This window comes from Danio rerio, chromosome 14 (genome assembly GCF_052040795.2).
Source record: "Danio rerio strain M-AB ecotype USA chromosome 14, GRCz13ab, whole genome shotgun sequence".
Classification (NCBI taxonomy): Eukaryota; Metazoa; Chordata; class Actinopteri; order Cypriniformes; family Danionidae; genus Danio; species Danio rerio.
In genome coordinates, this window is record NC_141034.1 from 24,872,297 (window position 1) to 24,881,860 (window position 9,564).

A 9,564-nucleotide genomic window follows, 5' to 3' on the forward strand; every position below is an offset into this window, starting at 1 on the left:
AAAAGTACCATTACTTACCTAAAAATGTAGTGCAAGTAGAGTAAATGTATATTTTGTGAATATTACTCAAATTATGAGTAAAAAATATACCTTTTAAAAGTACTCAAGAGTAGTGAATATAGTGAGTATTAAACTGGGAAAGGTTGATGCGTTTACATGTAGCTTGTGTGTGGCTCGTGTGTGTGTGTGTGTGTGTGTGTGTGTGTGTGTGTGTGTGTGTGTGTGTGTGTGTGTGTGTGTGTGTGTGTGTGTGTGAAAATGTAACATTCTGTAGTGCCTTTAATTACGGCCCAGCAGGCATACAACGTCATAAAACATTAATACTACGTTCGATTTAGGTCTTGATGTCAGGTGACCTTAATTCAATGTCTAGCCAGCATCTAAGAACAACATTATTTTGGTCCAATAACGTCATCAGATGACGGTGATATTTGGTTGATTTTAGTTTCAGTTAGAAAGTGACTAAAATCCAACGCTGAGTCAACATCTTAAACCAAAGTCAAATTTAAATTAAATACTGACATTTATTTATCAGGTATGGCAACCAAAATCCAATGTCTGATAGACGTCATAGAAGTAACGTCCACATATTGTTAACTGTAACATTATTCGATGTTGATTTTAGGTTGAACATTGGACATTGATGTGGGCCTGACTCTGGGTACTATCCTCAACCTGATTTTTATTTCCAAACAAAATGCAACGTCCCCACGAAGTTGGGGTACAACATCATTCTGAGTCATCATACAGTAAACATCTGTCACCTTCTCATCAGTGACATGTCTCTAAAGAGTTTCAGGGTCAATGCATGTAAAGATTTTTGACATCTTCTTGGGACTCTTTAAACGCTTCCAAACAGTTTGCTGTAATTATAAATCTCCCATGTCTTGAGGTAGTTTATTAGGATGTGATTTAACTTCTTTGTGGGATTTGATTGGACAGGAATCACAGGACTGGTTGTTCTAAGCCTCATAGACAGGAAGTAATAAAGTAGTGACTGCAGGTTGAAGGAAAATAGTGGAGTAAAAGAACCAATACTGCACTAAATTTTCTCAAGTACTTAGTGAATTACGATTCCTAAGAAAAAACTACTTCATTACAGTAATCTGAGTATTTGTAATCTGTTACTTTACACCACTGCTAGTATCTTGCAAAAAATCTAGTGTAGCGTATGTCATGTGTCTTTTTAGATCTTATGCCAGTTTCACTTAGGAACTACTTAAGGTGGAGCTGATGGCAGGGGGAACTATAAAAATGATGCACCACTGTGAGTAGACAGACAAATGCATTCACTTCCTAGCCGTTAGCATTCAACAAGCTAAGGAATGCTTATGCTTTTCTTGAGTTTCTCTCTTCCGTAACCAGTCAGTGGGGTATGTTTGTTTTGAATGATTTGTTAGTTTTGTTTGATTTGAAGAGCAATGTTATTGTTGTTGTTGTTTGTTTGTTTGTTTGGTGTGTGGATTTAACTGTTTGTTTATGAGCTGTGTGATATATGAGGTCAAATTGTATTAGTCAAGATTATGTGATCATTATATTATTTGTGGCCTTAATGTGATGATTTTGATTAATTTGTTATGGAAATACACTGTTGTAATTTATTTATTTATTTTTTTTTTTTTGTCCTTACGTCTGGTACACCCCTGATGTCTTATGGTCTCCCCTCTATGTTGAGAACTAAAGAATTGCTATGAAAATAAACCAGTCAGTTGAAAAAAAAACGTTGCTCGTTTGTTGCTGGAGCGAGCAGTAAGAACTCTTTTTTTTTTTGAGGAAAGATATAGAAATCCATTTCTTATAGCCAAATCATTTAGAGAAAAGCTTTATGCTTGGCCAAAGATTGGTCCCAAGGACAGTCTGGAACTACAAGTGCTTGTAGATTTCCTTCGTAGCTGCCATTCCTTAAATTTAAGAACTTAAAATGTTGAATGATTGTAATGAGAACCAAAAAAACTCTTGGTAAGCTGCCTGATTGGTTAATTTCAAGATGGAACAGAGAGGTGATGGAAACTGAAGAAAATACTAAAACATTTCCAAGTTTCAGCCAATTTGTTAAGTTCCTCACAAAGGAAGCCAAGATTGTGTGCAATCCAATAACATCACTTTATGCTCTGAAATCAAGCAATAAAGAAGGAACAAGGACGTTGAAGACTTGAAGCTCTGTGGGAAAGGTGTTGGTGACTAATTCTGGTGGAAACAACCTCATCTTGGTGAGTTATGTTTTTTGTCAAAAAAATGTCTGTAATCTTCATAAATGTCATGAGTTCATGGAGAAGACAGTTGTTGAACGACACAAGTTTGTCTACAAGAAGATTTTATGCTTTGGTTGTTTAAAGCCTGGACACCATTCAAGTATTTGTGAAAACAGAAGTGTTTGTGACATTTGTGCAAAAAACCATCCTACCTGTCTTCATGAAGATCGTTCAAGGAGTGTTGAAAATCATGCGGTGACTGAAGGCTTTAAGGAGAGTACAGATCCTTTTCAACATAGATACACAAGAGTTCTAAATGAGGCAACTTCGAACTAGGTGATGCAAGAAATTAATAGTACCTGCACTTCTTCTATTATACCTGTATGGGTGTCTACAACATCTGAACCAGAGAAGGAGGTTCTGGTATTTGCTCTCCTTGTTACACAAAGTGATACAACCTTTATTCTTAAAGAGACTACACATGCACTGAATGTTAAGAAGGAAGCAGTTCAATTGAAACTTGCAACTATGGCTTCAAAGATAGCAGTCATTTCTTGTTTTAAAGTGAAAGGTCTTCAAGTTAGAGGATTTTATTCACAAATTAGGATTCCTCTGCCAACAACCTATTCAAGAGAGTTTGTTCCTGCCAGCAAAGATCATATTTCTACACCACAAACAGCGAAAGTATGGCCTCATCTTGAACAAGATTGTGATGTTGGCTTATTAATTGGATAAAACTGTCCACAGGCTCTTCTTCCAAGAGAGGTGGTGGCTGGTGAAGAATATCAACCTTTTGCACAGAGCCGATTTGGGATGAAGTGTAATTGGTCATGGTAATCCATGTGTTGACTCATGGACGGATGTGTTGACGGACTTATGGAACAAGTCATCAGGTTATTGTGAGGCAATAATACCAAATATACCAGCTTCTGTCATTATTAAAATGAAGCTGAACTATGTCTGTCGAACACAAATCAAAGAAGTGGTTTCTCCAATAGATGCCATCAGGGTGTTTGAATCTGATTTTTGTAAACAAGAATTTGAGGATTGTTGTATGTCTCAAGAGGATCTTTGATTCCTAGGGAAAATAAAAGCAGGTACATCATTAAATGAGGCTGGACATTTTGAGATGCCACTACCGTTTATATGGTGACCGGCCTAACTTGCCAAACAATAAAGTCTGTGAAGTATATTGTCTCAAATGCTTGAAAAGAATATTTAAGAAGGATATGCAGAATTATAGTGATTATACTGCTTTCATGAATTAAAATCATTGCTTGTGGAGATGCTGAGAAGGTTCCACCTAAAGAAGCTGAGAAATATGCAGCATGCTGCATTCCTCATCATGGAGTGTATCATCCAAAAAAGCCTGGAAAAATTTGAGTCATTTTTGATTTTTCTGCAAAGTTTCAAGGAACTTGTTTAAATGGCCTTCTTTTGACAGGCCCAGAGCTGACAAATACTCTTGTGGGTGTCTTGTGTCATTTCAGGAAAAATTCAGTAGCAATTATGTGTGAAAGAACACGTTTCATCAGTTTCATGTAAAAGCAGAGGACCGAGATTATCTTTGATTTCTTATGGTGGGACAACGACAATTTGGAAGCTCTCCCTCCAGTGTATCAAATAAAAGTTTGTTTATTCGGTGCAGCTTCTTCCCCAGGTTGAACAAATTATTTTTCTTAAACATCTTGCTGCTGAAGGAAGATGAATGTTCTCTGAAGATGTTATTAGGTTCATCCAAAGGAACTTTTAAGTTGATGATGTAATAGTAAGTGTGCCAACTGAAGCTGAAGCAATTGCTCTTGTGACTAAAGCTTAAAAACTCTGTAGCACTGGGAAAATTCGACTTCAAAAGTTAATTTCCAACAGTAAAAATGTTATCACTTCAATCTCTCAAGAGTGTGACAATAGGAACTAATAATATCTGTGTTGTGGGAGAGGGAACCTGTTTGAGTGTTGCACTGTCAATGTTGTGAGTAACAGAGAAGTTTTTTGGATTAAACTGAGTTAGACAGTTATCATGGTCTCAGTGAGTCTCTTTACTGGTGAAGAAAGTAATCTTTAAACATGGTGGCAGCGGTGAGATGATCTAGACATCTGGAGATTAAGAGTCTAGACGGCTGATAAATAACTTTATAGAGATTTTTTTTTCTAATAGCGAGTATGGACGGACTAAAACCTCCACTGCCATTCTGCATGGATGCCGACAATCTTGCAAAATCCTGGAAATTTGGAAAGACCAGTTTCAACTCTACATGGAACTCACTATGTCGGACGTAGAGGGAAAAAAAACAAAGTCAAGCTGTTGCACTATTTAATCGACGAGAGTGGCCGGGAACTGCTGGAAACTTTAATGATTGACGTTGCAACGGATGCAAGAATGGTAACAAACATCATTGCAAGGTTAGACGAACAGTCTAAATGAGACAGTAGAACGCTATCGATTCTTCACGAAAACTCAGGGAGTTGATCAGTCGATTGATAATTATGTAACGGAGCTAAGAATGCTCGCGAGGACATGCAGTTTCGGCGACATAAAAGACTCATTAATACGCGACAGAATTGTTTGTGGAATTAACGATGCAGGGCTGAGAGAGAGACTGCTTTGTGAGAGAGATCTGACTTTAGAAGCATGCGTGCGGATTTGTAGAGCAGCGGAGCTATCGCGGCAAAACAGCAAAGCCATTACAGGGGCGGCAACAGAAGAGGTGCACGGAGTACGACAAGCAACGCGGAAAGAGCAGTATCAAACCGGTAACATAATTACATGCAAATTCTGTGGAAAAAAACACAAAATGAACAAAAGGAAGTGTCCAGCTTTTGGAAAGAAATGTAAAAAATGCGGAAAAGAAAACCACTTTGCAGCCACATGTAGATCTCAGTTAAAACAATGGAGAAAAAGAACGGTGCACAATGTCAACGAACAAGACAGTGATGAGTATGAGGATATTCTCACTGTTAGCGCAACAGACTCTGAGACTGTAAATAAAATAGAGAGCAAAAGAGAAAAGAAAACTCAGTTGTTTGCAGGAATGCTCATTGGAAAGGATGTTGTGAAATTTCAGATTGACTGTGGGGCAAGCTGCAATGTTATTCCTATAAACTTACTGAATCCGGACACAAAGCTAGAAGACACCAAGACTGTGCTAGTAATGTACAACCAAAGCAAAGTGAAGCCGCTTGGAAAATGTAAACTAAAGATAAGAAATCCAAGAAACCAAAAGCTTTACAGGCTTGAATTTCAGGTGGTGGATGTTAATTGTACTGTGCCATTATTGGGCAAAAGAGCAAGTGAAGCCATGAATTTGATAAAAGTTCAATATGAAAACATCCTAGCAATAGACAGCATAGTGACCACAGAACAGCCCTCCACCAGACCATGGTCAATACAGCACATAAGAACAGAATATGCTGATGTATTCACGGGTGATGGCTGTCTAGAGGGAGCATATAAAATTGAGATAGATGACACAGTAAAACCAGTACAGCTCCCCAAAAGAAGAGTTCCGGTGGCCATAATGAAACCCTTAAAAGAAGAACTACAAGATCTTCAGAGGAGAGAAATTATTGCACCAGTAGAAAGGAGTACTGATTGGATCAGTAGTATGGTGGTTGTACAGAAGGCTAATGGCAGACCTAGGGTATGTATAGATCCTAGACCCCTAAATAAAGCTTTAAAGCGCAGCCATTTTCCACTACCAACCATCGACGATATACTCCCAGACCTATCAAAAGCCAGAGTCTTTACAGTTTGTGATGTTAAAAGTGGGTTTTGGCATGTCAAGCTGGAAGAAGAGTCCAGTTATCTTACCACATTCTCTTCTCCCTTTGGAAGGTTTAGGTGGCTCCGTATGCCAATGGGCATAAGTCCAGCTCCTGAAATCTTTCAGCGCAAATTGACACTTGCGTTAGAAGGGCTACCAGGGATATATAATAGCAGATGATGTGCTTATTACAGGACAGGGAGAGACGCAAGAAGCAGCAGAGAGAGACCATGATGCAAAATTAAAAGCATTCTTGACGCGATGCAGAAAGAAAGGTATCAAATTGAATGCAGACAAATTTAAACTGCGACAAAGAGAAGTCTCCTACATAGGACACCTGCTGACAGAGGACGGACTGAAAATCGACCCAGATAAAGTTAAAGCAATAACACACATGCCAAGACCAATGGATGTGAAAGGTATTCAAAGATTGTTGGGGATGGTTAATTACCTCTCAAAGTTTTGTGCACATCTGTCGGACCAGTGTGAAGTTTTGAGACATCTGACACACAAAGACAGTGAATGTAAATGGACTATAAAACAAGAGGAGGCATTCAGCAAAATAAAGGAAACCATTGCTCATGCACCAGTACTGAAATACTACAACCCGGATGAAGAACTCACCGTCCAATGTGATGCCTCAGACACGGGCCTTGGTGCTGCACTAATGCAGAGAGGTAGGCCAATAGCATATGCCAGTAGAGCGCTAACACACACAGAGCGTGGTTACGCACAAATAAAAAAAGGAGTTTTTGGCTCTACTTTTCAGCATGGAAAAATTTCACCATTATACTTATGGGCGGAAAGTGACAGCACAAAGTGATCACAAACCACTAGAAAATATTCTTCGTAAGCCGCTACTGAGTGCTCCAAAAAGACTTCAAAGGATGGCGCTGAGACTTCAAAAGTATGACGTAGATGTTGTGTACGTTCCAGGTCGTGACATGCTGTTAGCCGACACCTTAAGCAGAGCATACTTGCTTGATAGTGTTGCTGCTAACTCTGTGGAAGCAGAAATCGAAACAATTAACATGACACAGCACTTACCAATTTCAGAGGACAGACTCACAAAGATTCGTTATGCAACAAAAGATGACAAAACATTACAGTCCCTAATCAACACCATTCAACAAGGGTGGCCAAGGAACAAGACAGAAACACCACAGGAGATCAGACACTATTATCTGTTTCAGGAGGAGCTGAGCTACCAGGACGGCATTGTATTCAGAGGTGAACGAGCTGTCATTCCTGCTAAACTCCGCAGGGAGATAATACAACGTATACACTCCTTTCACATCGGTGTGGAGGGATGCCTTAGGAGGGCCAGAGAGTGTGTTTACTGGCAGGGAATGAACGAGCAAATCAAAGCATATGTGCAAAGATGTGACACTTGTCGTTCAGTTGACTTTAAGCAGCAGAAGGAGACACTGATTCCACATGAAACACCAAATAGACCCTGGGCCAAGGTAGGCACAGATTTGTTTACATTTGACAAGAAGGACTATCTAATAACAGTAGATTATTACTCCAATTTCTGGGAAATAGACTATCTGCAGGACACCAAATCAAACACCATAATCAAGAAGCTGAAAGCTCATTTCGCCCGACAGGGCATTCCGGATATTGTATTTTCAGATAACGGCCCGCAGTTTTCATCTCAAGAATTTCAGAATTTCAGTCGCCATTGGGAATTTCTTCACAAGACCTCATCCCCGGGGTACCCTCAAAGTAATGGTAAAGCTGAAGCGGCTGTTAAAATGGCCAAGAGACTTATGCTGAAAGCAAAAGCATCAAGGCAGGACCCATACTTAGCTATCCTGGACCACAGAAACACACCATCACAGGGATTATCAACCAGTCCAGCTCAGAGATTACTTAGCCGTCGAACTAAAACATTACTACCTACAAAAATTAGTCTACTACGCCCAAAAGTTCAAAATGTCTTGGGGGAAATAAAAGCCAACCAGCATCGTCAACAAACTTACTATGACAGATCAGCTAAGGACCTAAGCACTCTGAAACAAGGGGACATTGTGAGAGTCCAACCATTTGAGCCCCATGCGATGTGGAGAAAGGGCACAGTGCTGGAACACGTCGACCCAAGATCCTATAAAGTCCAATTAGATTAGGGAGGTGTAATAAGGCGAAACAGGAGACACCTCAGGAAGGCTTCTGAGATGACACCAAAGAACAAAACAATGACTGCTCATTGTGAGGGTGCTGAACATGCCAGTGTAGCTGGCAGTTTACCAACGCTTGCCAACAATGCAGAACACCAGATGCAAAATGCAGACAAATCTGCTGCATCACCTGTTGTCACAAAAGCAGGACGTGTTATGATCAAACCAAAATACCTAAAGGACTATGTTACATGAGGGAAAAAAAAAAAAGGGGAAGAAAAGATGAACAATTGACATTCATAAGCATAAGTTACATGTTAGTGATATGTTATTTCAGTCTGTTTAATTTAAAGCACAAATTATGTGCTAGGGGGGTTTAATGTCTTTATTTCGGGAAAAAAAAAAGAGAAAGGATGTGACAATAGGAACTAATAATATCTGTGTTGTGGGAGAGGGAACCTGTTTGAGTGTTGCACTGTCAATGTTGTGAGTGACAGAGAAGTTTTTTGGATTAAACTGAGTTAGACAGTTATCATGGTCTCAGTGAGTCTCTTTACTGGTGAAGAAAGTAATCTTTAAACAAAGAGGATCTTGCTGAAGGAGTAAAGGATTTGGATCTGGAGCTGGGTCAGGTACAGTATATGTAGAGAGAGCACTTGGTGTTCAATGATCAATTGCATCTGATGAATTCCAGTTTAGAGTCAATGTAAAGGAACATCCATTTTCTCGCAGAGGAGTGTTTTTAACGATAGCATCTGTGTTTGATCCACTTGGGTTTATGGCACCATTAATTTTGGTGGGTAAGAAGATCCTACAACAGTTGTGCTACAACAAGGTTAGTTGGGATGACTTATTGCCTGAAGACTTGCAATCTTAATGGGAATATTGGCTTTTAGATCTGCCAATTTTAGCTGATGTGAAGATCCCATGATGTTATGTTCCACAGACACGTAAAGAAGCCATTCGTTTTGAAATACATCATTTCTCTGATGCTAGCATCTTGGCATATGAGGAATGCTCTTATCTTTGAACAGTCAGTGCATCAGATAAGGTTCATTGCTCTTTTGTCATGGTAAAGTCACGAGTTGCACCAACAAAAATAACATCCATACCATGACTAGAACTTTCAGCTGCAGTAGTCACTGTACGGGTCAGTGATATGCTCAAGAGAGAATTGGACATTAAGGATTAACAGGAATGTTTCTGGATTGATTCTAAGGTCGTTCTGGGATACATCAACAATGTTGCTGGATATTCCAAGTTTTTGTAGCTAATCGTGTTCAACATATCAAGTTGAGTACTAATTCGAATCAATGGAAATATGTAGGCACAGAAGTCAATCCTGCAAATTCTGCATCTAGAGCTTTAATGATGGAACAACTAGTGGCGTCAAGTTGGCTCACAAGACCAAAATTCTTGTGGCAAAAAGATCTTCCCAAAGATGATGATAACGTGGGAGATGTGATCTTCAAAAGGTTCAAGTTTTCA

At 39.3% G+C, this 9,564-nt stretch overlaps 1 long non-coding RNA gene across 1 annotated transcript; it reads left to right on the forward strand.

The window, feature by feature from the left end:
* Positions 1-1,241: 1,241 nt before the first annotated feature.
* Positions 1,242-9,176, forward strand: LOC147833943 (uncharacterized). The gene is made up of 2 exons (XR_015507493.1): positions 1,242-4,091; positions 8,662-9,176. It is a non-coding gene; the product is annotated as an uncharacterized LOC147833943 (long non-coding RNA).
* The last annotated feature ends 388 nt before the right edge of the window (positions 9,177-9,564 follow it).